The sequence below is a fragment of the Belonocnema kinseyi genome, chromosome 7 (genome assembly GCF_010883055.1).
Source record: "Belonocnema kinseyi isolate 2016_QV_RU_SX_M_011 chromosome 7, B_treatae_v1, whole genome shotgun sequence".
Lineage (NCBI taxonomy): Eukaryota > Metazoa > Arthropoda > Insecta > Hymenoptera > Cynipidae > Belonocnema > Belonocnema kinseyi.
The window spans coordinates 41,503,515-41,516,552 of record NC_046663.1 but is presented as its reverse complement, the minus strand read 5'-3'; the positions used below and the strand labels follow the sequence as shown (position 1 = coordinate 41,516,552).

The following is a 13,038-nucleotide window of genomic DNA, read 5'->3' as shown; positions in this document are numbered from 1 at the left end:
TTTAAAAACCAGCCTATCATTTGTATGTGTGCTAACACATTTTTGAGGCTGGGTGAAAAGTAGCAGTTTAATTTAATGTACCAATTTACCGTTGAAGGACACTTGGGATTACTATGACCCCAAGGATTTTTCGATTTTTATACCATTGTCTACATTTTTTTGCTTCAAGTATTTTTTCAGATAGTTAAATTATCACTGAGGTTTTGCAAATATTTAATTTCTATTTTGTATATCGTTTCAACATCAATGACGATTTTTTTAGCCAAAAATATTGTTTATTTTTGATTTGATAGCTATTTTAAATCAGTGGGGTCAAGGAGACCCCATGTGTAATTTATAGAATTTTTTGGAGGCGTTTATTATTGGTTATTTATGGGTAGAAAATTAGTTTTTTTTTTCTGGTTTAAGGATTCAGCTTTTTCGTGAAAATTCGACGTTTGTGGGTAAATTCAACTCTAATTGATTCAAATTAAAATCTTTTTTAGTTCAAACAATATCAAATATTATATTTGCCGTTGAGAATTCATCTGTTTTGGTTGAAAATTGAACAGCTTGGTTGAAAATTCATGTACTTTGAAAGAAAGTTCAACTTTTTGGTTGAAAAGTCATATTTTCGGTTTGAAAGCTCAACTGTTGTGTAAAAAATTCGTCCTGTTGGTTTAAAAACTTAACAGTTTATAGGTCAGATTTTTTTTTGCTTCAAAATGCGGCTTTTTGGATTTAGAATTGATCTCTTTTGGTGAAAAAATGTAATCATTTTAATGAAAATTCAACTATGTTGGTAGACAATTAGTCCGATTTGATTAAAGATTATTTCGTTAAAAATTAGTCTATTCTGGTTGAAAATTAAAATACTTCTTGAAAGTTAAACTACTTTGTTAGAAATTCAACAGTTTGGTCGAAGATTCATCTTTTTCGTTGAAAATTCATCTCTTTAGTTGAAAATGTAACTATTTTGTTTCAAATTATTTTTTTGTTTAAATTAAAATGTTTTGATGAAAAATTCAACTATGTGGTTGAAAATTAACTTTTTTGTTGGGAACTTAAATCTTCTGTTGAAAATGTAACTTTTTGGTTGAAAATTTAGCTATTTTGCTTCAAATTCTTTCTTATTATTGAAAATTAAAATACTTTGGTAAGAAATTTAACTATTTTGTTGAAAATTTATACATCTCGTATCAAATTATTTTTCTTCTAATTCAAATATTTTCTTCAAAAATTCAACTATTTGATTGAAAATGAACTTTTTTCTTGCAAATTTAACTCTTTAATTGACCATTCTTTTTTTATGGTAGTGGTAGAGCATTGAACTTTTTCGTTGAAAATTAACATTTTTGTTCGAAATTAATATCCATAATTAATTTGTACATTCAACTGTTTTGTAGAAAGTTCGTCCTTTTGGTTTGGAAATTCAACAATTTCTAGGACATTTTTTTCCTTGGTTCAAAATTCAGCTTTTTCATTTTAAAAATGATCTCTTTTCGTTAAAAATTTTTATTTATTTCGAAAATTCATCCATTATTGTAAAAAATTAATCTGATTTGTTTAAGGATTCAGCTCTTTTGTTGAAAATTCCTTTTTTTTTGTTGTATTCAACTTTGCTTTATATAAAATTAAAATCCTTTCTGGTAGAAATAATATCAATTATTATATTTTACGTTGAAAATTCATCTACTGTGGTTGCAAATACATTTATTTTGTTGAAGATTCAACTATTTTGGTAGAAAGTTCAACTATTTAGTTGAAAAATAACGAACAACTTTGTTGAAAATTCATATTTAACTTTTTTGGTAAAAAAATGTTATAAAAAAGAAATTTGTTAAAAATTTAACTAATTTGTTTAAAGTTCAAATATTTTGTTAAACATTCAGTTGTTTGCTTGAAGATTCATAATTTTAGTCAAAAATACATCTCTTTGGTTGAAAATTTAGATATTTTGTTTAAAATTAATTTTTCTTTTGTGAAGAAAATTCAAATATTTTTGGTAGAAAATGAAACTATTTATTGAAAAATTAACTTTTTCGTTGCAAATTTAAGTCTTTTATTGAAACTTTAACTATTTGGTTGAAAAATAACGACAATTTTGTTTGAAATTTCATATTCATCTATTTTGGTAAAAAATATAAATTAAAAAATATTGTAACTAAATTTAACTACTTGGTTGAAAGTTAAACTACTTTGTTAACAAATCATTTGTTTGGTTACAGTATCTAGTGACTGTAACTATTTACTCAAAAAAAAGTAACTTACCCAGCACTGATCTATTTTCACTTTCAATAAAATATGTTTTAAAGATTGACCTATACCTTCTGTCCGATGAGAATGCAATTACAATAAAAAATCAATTTTACCTTTCAAATGAAGCTCGGAGTTCCTCCGTTTTACTCAGGGGGTTGCAAATCTAGAAGATGCAGATCTCTGATGAATTCCCAAGTTCCCTCCAAATTCCCAAATTTTGTCTCTTCCTGTTCAATGACTTCTTTCGATGACGGAGACTTCTCCGTTAGGTTTCTCCTTGGTACACCGGGTGCAGCCCCTTCGTCGAGTGTTCCACATCGGCACGATGACACTCTGTACGACCTTGGATCCAGAAGGATCCAACCTTCTCAAAAAAGTTCGAAACTGATTTCCCTTTTTGATGGCCTCCTTTTTTCTCTTCTTGGCACTCTGGAGAGCCTATTTCCTCGGGAGTGTTGGAGGTGGTCTCTTGCTTCTGGTTCGCGAAATCGATCGCCAGTTAAAACGGCAAGTGCGAGCCGTGGACAGGTAGAAGGGATGATTGACCCTCTGACCAGCGAGCAGAGGGTGAACGACAGAGGGTGGCAAGAACCAGGTAACTTGGTGCCAGGTGCCTCGGAGAACGATTTTCGTAGTTGAAACCAGGTCGCTTTTTCCGAACGTTGGTCAATGTTAATTCTCTTTTGATTGACTGAACTTTACAAATATTTCAAGTCTTGGGAAAACTGGAGAACACAAAAGGGATTAAAAAATAGGAATTTTGGGATAAGGATAAGAATAAGAGGAGGAGGAGGAAGAGCGAGGAAGACTTGGCGAGACGGACTCTGTTAGACAGTGCTCACGCGGATGCTGAAAGACTTGACTTGGCGAGACGGACGCTCTAAGACAGTACTCACGCGGATGCTCTTGGACGAAAGAGACTAGAACGACTGTGTGTCAGAGTGGGCTACCAAGAACGGAACGATCGCACGAACGACCGAAGAGTTAGCCTGGACCGTCTGGACTGGACTCCTCTCTCCCGGCCGGTACGTACGTTAATATCCCTACGAATCAGTTTCTGACAACAGAGAGGATTTAACTTGACAGTGCGATTGGACTCATTGATATCGCGCGAAAAGTACACCCAAGATGCGTACCGAAAATAGGCTGCACTTCTCACTACCATGCTTAAAAATAGACTCTACATGACTAGAATAAATCGAGACTGACAATAGTGACAATAACATACCCTGGTGAAAAGAAATTTATTTATTAATCTTGACTCCAAGTTAGTGATCCGTCTTTGACCGGTTAAACGTTTAAATAATTCAAATCTTTTCTAGGTTTAATCGTTTGGACATTCAACATGTAAGGTAAACCGACCATTACTGGGACAGATACGAAAAGCTAACTCACATAAACACAATTTTAAAATGGTCAATTAGAACTTTTTTGTACAAAAACCGTTACAATAAGTGACTCATACATTATTTGATCAATTAGAGCAGAAAATATATTATTAATTTTATAGTAAAATAATATAAATGGATATTTTTTTAAGCTAGTCAGATCGCCCATTAGTGGGACTAGAATTTTGGGTTGTATCCGTAAGTGGGACACACAATAAGCCAATACTGGGACAAGGAAAATCCAATGGGGTTTATAAAAATAAAATGGTACAAATAACTTACAATTATAGGATACATTAAAAAGCAAGAATGGATTGTTATAAATCATAAGGAATTTATTTTTCTTTATTTTTTAATAAAAATCATATCAACATGTTAACATGTTGCTTAACAAAATAACAAGATAATATTAAATTAAATTTATTATCATTAAAAATATTGTTTATAAGCTCCACGCTTGCCGTTCAATTGATTATTTATTCTAAAAAAGTTCTTCAAAGTAGTTTATTGAAACCTCCAATTCTAACCTCAAATTTTGCAATCTCCTTGAGTAATTTAATAGTAACTGATAGAATTAATTTTTAATGAAATTAGTAAGTGTGCATTAACATTTAATATTTTAGATTAATATTAAATATCATAAACATTAATAAGATTAATATTATCGATTTACTTGCAAATTTAATTGTTTGGTTGTAAATTTTGATATAGAATTCATCCTAATTAAAATTAGTACATACATTTAAAAAAGTATGCAAACAATCTTAATTATTTTTTGTTTAAAATTTTTATTATTTGGATGACAATTTCATTGACTGAAAAATCTTTTTGATTGATATTTCATCTATTTTGTTGAAAATTCGTCTTTTTGTTCGAAAATTTAATTTTTAATTATAAACTTCATATTTTTAGCAAAAATGTAACTGTTTGGTTGAAATATTTTGTCTTTTTTTAAAATGAAAAATCTAATTTGAATCACAAATCATCTCTTTTGGTAGAAATCGTATCTGTTTTGGTTACAAGTTACTTCATCTTTTTGGTAGAAAATTAATATTTTTTAATTTAAATTTCAACAATTTGTTAGAAAAATGAAGTATTAGGTTAACGAAAAAAGATGAATTCTGATCAAAAAATATGAAAGTTAATATTTCAATCAAAAATGAATTTAATTACAAATTAAAATCAGTTAAATTAATTTTTTAAAAAACGACTTTTCGATTAAACTGTTAAAGCCTCAACCTAAACAGATTGATTTTCAATCACAGTTGCATTTTTGCTCACAAAGATAAAATTTATAATTAAAAAGATTAATTTTAGAACCAAAAAGACGAATTTTCAACAAAATAGTTCAAATATTAATAAAAAAAGATTTTTTAGTCAAGAAAGAAAAAAAATGTCAACCAAACTGTTGGATTTAATAAAAAAATATGAATTTCCTTCAAAACTGTTATATTTTTAATTCGAAAATATACATTTTCCACAGAAAAGTTAATGTACTTAATTTGTTTAAAACAATAAATAGATAATATTAATATTTTAATGGAAAATTAAATTTATGAGTTACTATTAAATTACCTACCTAAGCAGTTGGCAAAATTTGAGGTTAGAATTGGAGGTTTCAATAAACTACTGTGAACAACTTTTTTAGAATAAATAATCAATTGAACTGTAAGTGTGGATCTTATAAACAATGATTTTAATATGTCACTAACACAATACTGCAAAATTTAATTAAAAACACGGCGAAAGTGACCGTCTCAGTAATGGAAACGCAATTGCGCAACTCACGTTGAGAACTTCAAAAATACTAGAAAATTGTTACTTTGATGATTTATGTTGTGATATAAAAGCTACTCAACGATATTTATTATTATCCCAGTATTGCACATACTTTTTACATTGTCCCAGTAATGTTCGGTTTACCTTAGATAAGTTCATTCGGCTCAACTTAAGATCTTTCTTTTAAATCTAATTTCACTTAGTTCAATGTTTTAGGTAGGGGACCAACCGTAAACTACTTTAAACAATTTGGGCAATTTTTGACTGTTGGTTCTCGCGCTTCGCGCTCGATTATGTTTTTACCTCGCGCTACGCGCTTGGTCTTTATATTTCCGCAAATTCTTGCGCAAACCTTTTAAAATTAAGAATCAAAACATCCACCACTGTAATTTTGTGATTGTGAATTCTCTTTTGTTAAAAGAGCTTAGCTCGGGAGTTTGAGCGCACCAACGGCACGCGACTGATGAGAATCGCACTCCGCGCTCAGTCTTTGAATTGCTCCCACATTCGTGCACAGAACTTTTAAAATAAATGGTCAACGGACCGACAACTGCAATTTTGTGATTTTGAACTCTCTTTTGTTAAAGCTCTTTCTGCTTTAACGAACATGTTGTCATCACGTATCTCGTGCTTTGCACTCGATTTTGTCCAAAATGTCAACTTTTCTACATTATACACAACACTTTTATACCAAATATAATACATTTTTTATGAAAATTTGCCTGGGATTGCTTATTTAAAAATTTCAAAATAAAGAGCAAATTGTATTTATCATGATTATTTTTATATTTGTTTCTTTTTTTCTTCTTTAAATTGTGTTCCCATATAGGGTCCTATATAGAATCCTATGTCCTCTTTCATCTTTTCTGTCCTTTCTCCAAAAATTTTATTTTTTAGTTCAGTATAGTATAGTATAGTTAGTATAGCATAGTTTCGTTTAGTTTAGCATTTTATTATTTTAGTTTGTACTTGTGTCGTTTTTTCAAAAAAATTTAATATTTTTATTTTGAATGTTATTTTTTACGGCTAAAGTAAAAACTACGTATCCTATCAAAAATTATAGATCTTTTTTGAATGCAGAAGTTTTGTCTCACTTTTTCTCGTGGCTTGTGTCGTTAGTCCAAAAAATTTTAATTTTTATTATTTTTCATGCTGTTTTTTACGACTAAAGACAAAACTATGCATCGTATCGAAAAGTGATTTATTATAAACTTGTAGGTCTTTTTAGGGCGCGCAATTTTAGCTTTTTCATTTTTTACGTATCTTGCATAGTTTGACAAAAAAATGACAATGTTTTTCTTCTCTTAACTTTTTTTTATATCATGCGTTGCTTGGCTTCAAATGTTCATTTTAGTTTTTTTAGTTTTTTATTTTGAAACTGATCTAACTCTGATCATTTTTTTTATAGAAAAAAGTCATAAGGATAAATTGTTTGAGTTTCTAAATACCATGAATAACCATTCATATAATTTTAAAATCTTGAAAAAATGTGGTTTTGCAAATTTTGAAAACGCGTTTACTTTTTGAATTTTGATCCAAAATAGCTGGTTCACAAACTTGTTCCTTCTTTTTAGGCCTTAATAAAGTGTGCCAAAGGAGGATCCAATCTGATCAATTTTTCGAAAATTATCGTGACTACAAAATACAGACTACAGACAGGCAGACAAACACCTTCGTAAAAATCGTTTTTTCTGACTCAGTGGGTCTCAAAAAGTGAAGATTTGATGAAAACCGACAAAGTTAAATTTTACATAAAACCAATACCTTCTCATTAGGATAAGAATATAAAAATAAAAGTAAATCAACAATTAAAATAACAAATTAATGTGAAGAATTCCTGAAAATAAAACCAAGGATCTAGCGAGCAAATTTAGACAACCACCAAAAAACACTCCCATTGCAATCTGACAAAAAAAGAGAGAAGGAAGGGGATTTCTTGGTTGCCTTCTAATTTTTCTTTCCTCTTTTTTATTTTCATCCAAAGGGAAAACGTTTTTTTTTGTTTTCTTTTTTAGAAGAATTTTAAATAAAATTTAAGAATTCCCAACCCAAAAGTCGAATTTAAAAAAAAGAAAGATTTAAAATTTTTTTTTAGAAATGAGTTCAACTTTAGAACCTAGTTGTTAACTTGTTAACTAACCAAATGAATTTTTAAATAAAAAGATTAATTTTCTACCAAAGAATAAAGTTCAAGAATTTGTAAACAAAAAGTTAAATTTAAAAATAAAAGATGAATTTTTAAAGAAAAATATTAATTTACTACCAAAAAGATTATTTTTAACCAGAATTCAAGAATTTTCAATTTAAAATGAATTTTTAAGAAAGAATGAACCATTTATTTTTTATTTTAATGAAATTCGTTTAAATTTAAAACCTAGTTGTTAATTTTTTAACCTAAACTGAAAAAGAGTAATTTTCAAACAAAAATTCAAATATATTACCAAAAAAGACGAATTTCCAATGAAATTCCAGAATTCTCAGACAAGAAGTTAAATTTTCGACTAAAAAGATGAATTTTAAAACAAAAAGATTAATTTACTTTAAAAAAGAAGAATTTTAAATAAAATTCAAGAAGTTTTAACTCAAAAGTTGAATTTTTGCAGAAAAAGATTAATCGTTTATGGATGATCCCTAAGTGTTGAAACCAAAAGCATGGCTAGCTGATTGAAAAAATATAATTGTTACAAATTCAAATTCTTATTTTGATCGAAAACGAAGCAAAATATTATTAGCAGTTCATTTTTCAAAAATTTCCAGCTCACTGAAATATATTAAATTTTACCCTTTCCAGATGTTTATATTCCAAATGTTTGAGCGCGCCTGGGGCGGGCGGCAGTTAGTTCTCGCGCTTTGCGCTTGAAAATTTATTTACCTTGCGTTATGCGTTCGGTCTTTGTAATTGTCCCACATATGTGCGCAGGCCTTTTAATATTAAAGGTCAACTAATCGACAACTGTAAGTTGGTGATTGTGAATTCCCTTTTGTTAAAGCTCCTTCGGCTTTAACAAACACATTCTCATCACGTATATCGTACTTTCCACTCGATTTTGTTCAAAATGCGAACTTTTTTGCATTATGTTCACCTCTATTATCACTATTCATAATATGCATTAGTATTGTTACAAAAGTATTTTCAGGGTCTTATTTTTATAATTAAAAAAAGTTGCGCATCCTATTAAAAAAAACAGTTGTTTATAAAAATTGTATTGCAACTTGTGTCGTTTTTCCACAAATTTAATTTGTTTATTTTTAATCTTAATTTTTACGATTAAAAGAAAATCTAATAGTCTTATCTAAAAAATAATAATAACAAATTTGTAGATCGTTTTCGGCTGAACAATTTTTGTCTATTAATTTTTTTTTCGTACCTTAATACGTACCATCATTTTTCCGTTTTATCACAGCTCTTTTACTTTTCAAGTACTTACATTTTTAACTAAAGTAGAGGAATTTTGAACCCAAAATGGAATAGTTAGATTTTCAACAATAATATATCAAATTTCAACTAAAATGATGAATCTTTACAAAAAATTGTAACAAATTAGTCCAACTTTAAACCAAGTAATTGAATTGTTAACTAAAAGAGAAAAATTCTCAAAAAAATGGAATAGTGATATTTTCAACTAAAAAGGTTAAATTTTAACCAAAAAAAGAAGAAATTTTCAACACAATAGTTTTCAACAAACGTGATGAATTTTCAACTAAAATCATAAATCTTCATCTACAAAAATTTCCAATTTTTAAACGTTTTTTAAAAATGCAACCAAGCACTTAAATTTTCAACTTAAGAAGATAAATCTTGAACCAAAACTGAAATTTAAATTTTGAACCAAAAAATTAATTTTCAACGAAAAGTTTGAAATAAACAGAGAAATTATCAACCAAAAATGGAATAGTTAAATTTTCAATCAAAAGATATCAATTGGATTTTGTAGCTTCACCAAAAGTTTTTTTTTATCTCATCCACACGTGTTTATCTCGTCCAAACGTGCACCTCGAGTAAAAAGAAAATTTCCCTTCCGCTTTCTTGAAATCTAATTACATTTCTTAAAGAGAATTTTTGTAATCGACGTAGCAAATCAATAGCTAGCAAAAATATATTGCCCCTTTTTAAGTACAAAATTGGATTTTCTATGGGGGTCAAAATTTTTAATTATCTGACCCAAACGTGCGCTTCGACCGAAAAGAAAATTCCCTACCCCAGTTTTGGTCAAATGTCCACGTTTTGAGACCCCCTGAATCCGAAAAACAGGTTTTTACGAATGTCTGTATGCCTGTATGTCTGTCTGTCTGTATGTCTGTCTGTCTGTCTGTCTGCCTGTGAACACGATAACTTTTCAAAAAATTAATCTATTAGATTGGCCTTTGGTACACTCGTTGAGTGTCCTACACTAAAGGTCAAGTTCGTTAGTCAGCCATTTTGGATACAAATTTAAAAAGTGGGCACATTTTGAATCTTTTTGAGACCACTTTTTCAAAAATTCAAAAATATCGCACGATATGAAAAAATATCAAGAGATGATAAATGTTGCTTTTTGAATGCCCTACAAGATTATCATAAAAATTTTTCGAATTATTTGGAAAAATCAAAATTTTATATTTTGACAGCATAAAAAATTATGAAAAATTCAAAAATTACATTTTTCGGCCAAACTATGTAAAGTACGGTAAAAAATGAAGAGACAAAAATTGTGCATTTGAAAAAGATTTCCAAATTTGTTATCAAGCACTTTTTGATAGGATGTATAGTTTTGGCTTCAATCATGAAAAACGTGTTTAACAGTAAAAAAAAAAAATCCGCCTACTTCGTGGGCACATTCTAATCACAAGGTTTGTCATTTAATTTCTTTTTCGTCTCGTGTGTAGGGTGTAAAAAAAATTAATTAATAATTTATTATTTTTTCATGTTAATACATTCCCATCGGAGAAGGTATTAGGTTTGTGTAAAATTTGAGCCCCCCCTCTCCCCAGTTTTGATCAAAAACTCATGTTTGGAGACCCCTTGAATCCGAAAAACAGGTTTCTATGAATGTGTCTGTCTTTATGTCTGTCTGTCTATGAGCACGATAACTTTTTAACAAAATAATCTATTAGATGTACACTTGTTCATAGTACTTGAAAGGGAAAATGTTAATTTTCGAAAGCCCTACAAGATTATCATAACAACTTTTTGAATTTTTTCGAAAAATTGATAATTCAAATTTTGATCAAACAAAAAGTAATACAAAATTGTATTTTGTTGTCAAACTATGCAAGGTAGAGAAAAAATTATGAGACAAACATTATGCACCCAAAATATATCTACAAATTTGTTACTAATCACTTTTTTATAGGATACGTAGTTTTTGTTTTATTTATAAAAAAAACAGTGAAAATACAAAACTTAAGTTTTTCGACACATGACACAAGCTAAGAAAAAAGAAATAGATAACATTTTTTTACCGAAAGTAGAGAACAACAATTTTTATTCATGGTTTTTTTTATATGATTGGTAGTTTCTATCTTAATCGTGAATACCAACATTAAGTCTCCAAAAAGGATTTTTCTCCTTTATATTTTCAAATTCAAAACATGAAAAATAAACAAAAATTATGATTCAAGTATTAAAAGCGCACTTTCTGAATCAAGGAATTTTATACGCAACCATTCTTTAAAAAATTAAAAATGTAGAAGCTGAATAGCTTTAAGATAATATCTTATGAAAAAATATAATATTTGAAAAAATACTGAAATGTACAATTTTCAATTAGTTTAAAAAAATTTAATATAACATTTCCAGAACAAACTTATTTAAACTAACCACTTTCAAAATAAATCAGTTCTACATTTTGTACAATCATAATTCAATAAATTCAAAAATGAGTTTGAAATTAATTAGGGAAAAATTAAAGAAACTTCAAAAGAATTTGATTAAATGCCTCCAGATTTAGGGTGAGTTCTAAAGGCTTCAATATGAATGAAATAAAAACTTTAAAAAAACTTTATCGAATGAAAAGAATTGAGTAAATTTAGAAGAATGTAACAAATTTTAGTATAAACTAATAATAATTTAGGGTGAATTCAAAACATATTGCAAAAATATTTTCAAATTTTTTATACGGGACAATGAAATTTCGTCTGTTTTAATACCAATGCTAGTTACGAATTATAATAATATACATTTATGGGAATGATATAAAATTTCAGATATAAACTCGAGTGCGAAGCACGAGATACGTGATGAGAATGTGTTTGTTAAAAGCCGAAGGAGCTTTAACAAAAGAGAATTCACAATCATTAAATTACTGTTGTCGATACTTTTACCTTTAGTTTTAAATAGTCTGTGCAGAAAAGTCGAGCGCGTAGCGCGAGGTAAGTACACTATCGAGCGCGAAGCGCGAGATAAATATACGAGCTCTAAGCGCGAAAACCAACAGTCGCGCGCCCTAAGTTTGACCTAACCAAATTTTTGTTTTGTTTTAACCAAATATTTTTAATTCTTAGTTTTAACCCAAAGTTTTCTTTGAAACAATTAAAATTTAGTTGAATCGACATGGCTTGATTCGACAAAATTTTCATTTTGACCGATAAAAATGTTGTTTTTTTTATTCAACAAAATTTATTTTCTCTGTGTAGAATATCTTGCATATTAAAAGAAAAATTCAGCAATAATTTTGCAAAAAATTCAAGTGCGTTTTTCGTTAACGTATTATATTTCCAAACAAGTCATTGCATTCTGCAAGTCGAAGTGTGATTTGAAAAGAAAACCGATGTGATATTGATCCGGTCAAATATTAAAAGTCTTTAAGCTTTTGTTAGAGTATTCTTTAATTTTAGTTCTACAAAAATGTTATAATATTTATTTTAGATTAAAAAACTGTTATGCTATTCATTTTAGTTTAAAAATCGTTGATAAAACGATTACGGGAATAAAAAAATCAATTTTATTGACTGTTGTTCATCATCAGAAACCATTTAATTATTAAACGGAAAAAAATTTGTGTTGACCAGGAATTTTTTTCCATAATCACAACAAGTTCGCAATGAATTTAATTGACATTTTATAAAATTGATATTTGACATTTTATTTTTGCTTCTTAGAAGTAATTCTAAATTTTTTCAAAATCAGGCAAGTAAACTTTAAAAATCCATAATTTCATGAAAAAAATGGTTTGACCAAAATAAAAGAATCCAATTTTTTGCAATTTCGATTAAAATCTATAAACGCTTCCTATTGAAGGGCAAAATTTGACTTTTATACTTTATGGCAATTTGATAGAAAAATTAAAAATAATAAAAGAAATTGAATAAAGAGAATAGAAAAAAACAAAGTTTTGGCGCTCATTGAACATCCTTATCAAGGCAATAAAGATTACAGAGCAATAAAGATTGTAAATATTTTTTGTTAAGGAGAGGATGAGAGAAAACAAAATTTATTTAATATTTGAGAATCGTATTATTAGAGTGAAAAATAATAATTATTTTTATTATACAATAATAATGTGATAATAATTTTATTAACAAAACCTAATATTAATGATAATAATAAAAATAATAATAATAATCTGAAGTTAATTTAAAGGTCTCTTAATTGATTTTTATCTTTTTTATTAATTTGTTGTTGCTTTTATTTTTTTGAAATCTCCAAAATGCA

General features: G+C 28.1%; 1 protein-coding gene across 1 annotated transcript in view; it reads right to left on the bottom strand.

The window, feature by feature from the left end:
- The window catches only part of LOC117177375, a 40,713-nt gene extending 37,487 nt beyond the window's left edge, over positions 1-3,226 (bottom strand). Inside the window, exon 1 of the mRNA XM_033368020.1 lies at positions 2,352-3,226. The gene's annotated coding sequence lies outside the window, so the exon portion shown is untranslated. The remainder of the gene's footprint in view (positions 1-2,351) is intronic.
- Between the last annotated feature and the right edge of the window lie 9,812 nt (positions 3,227-13,038).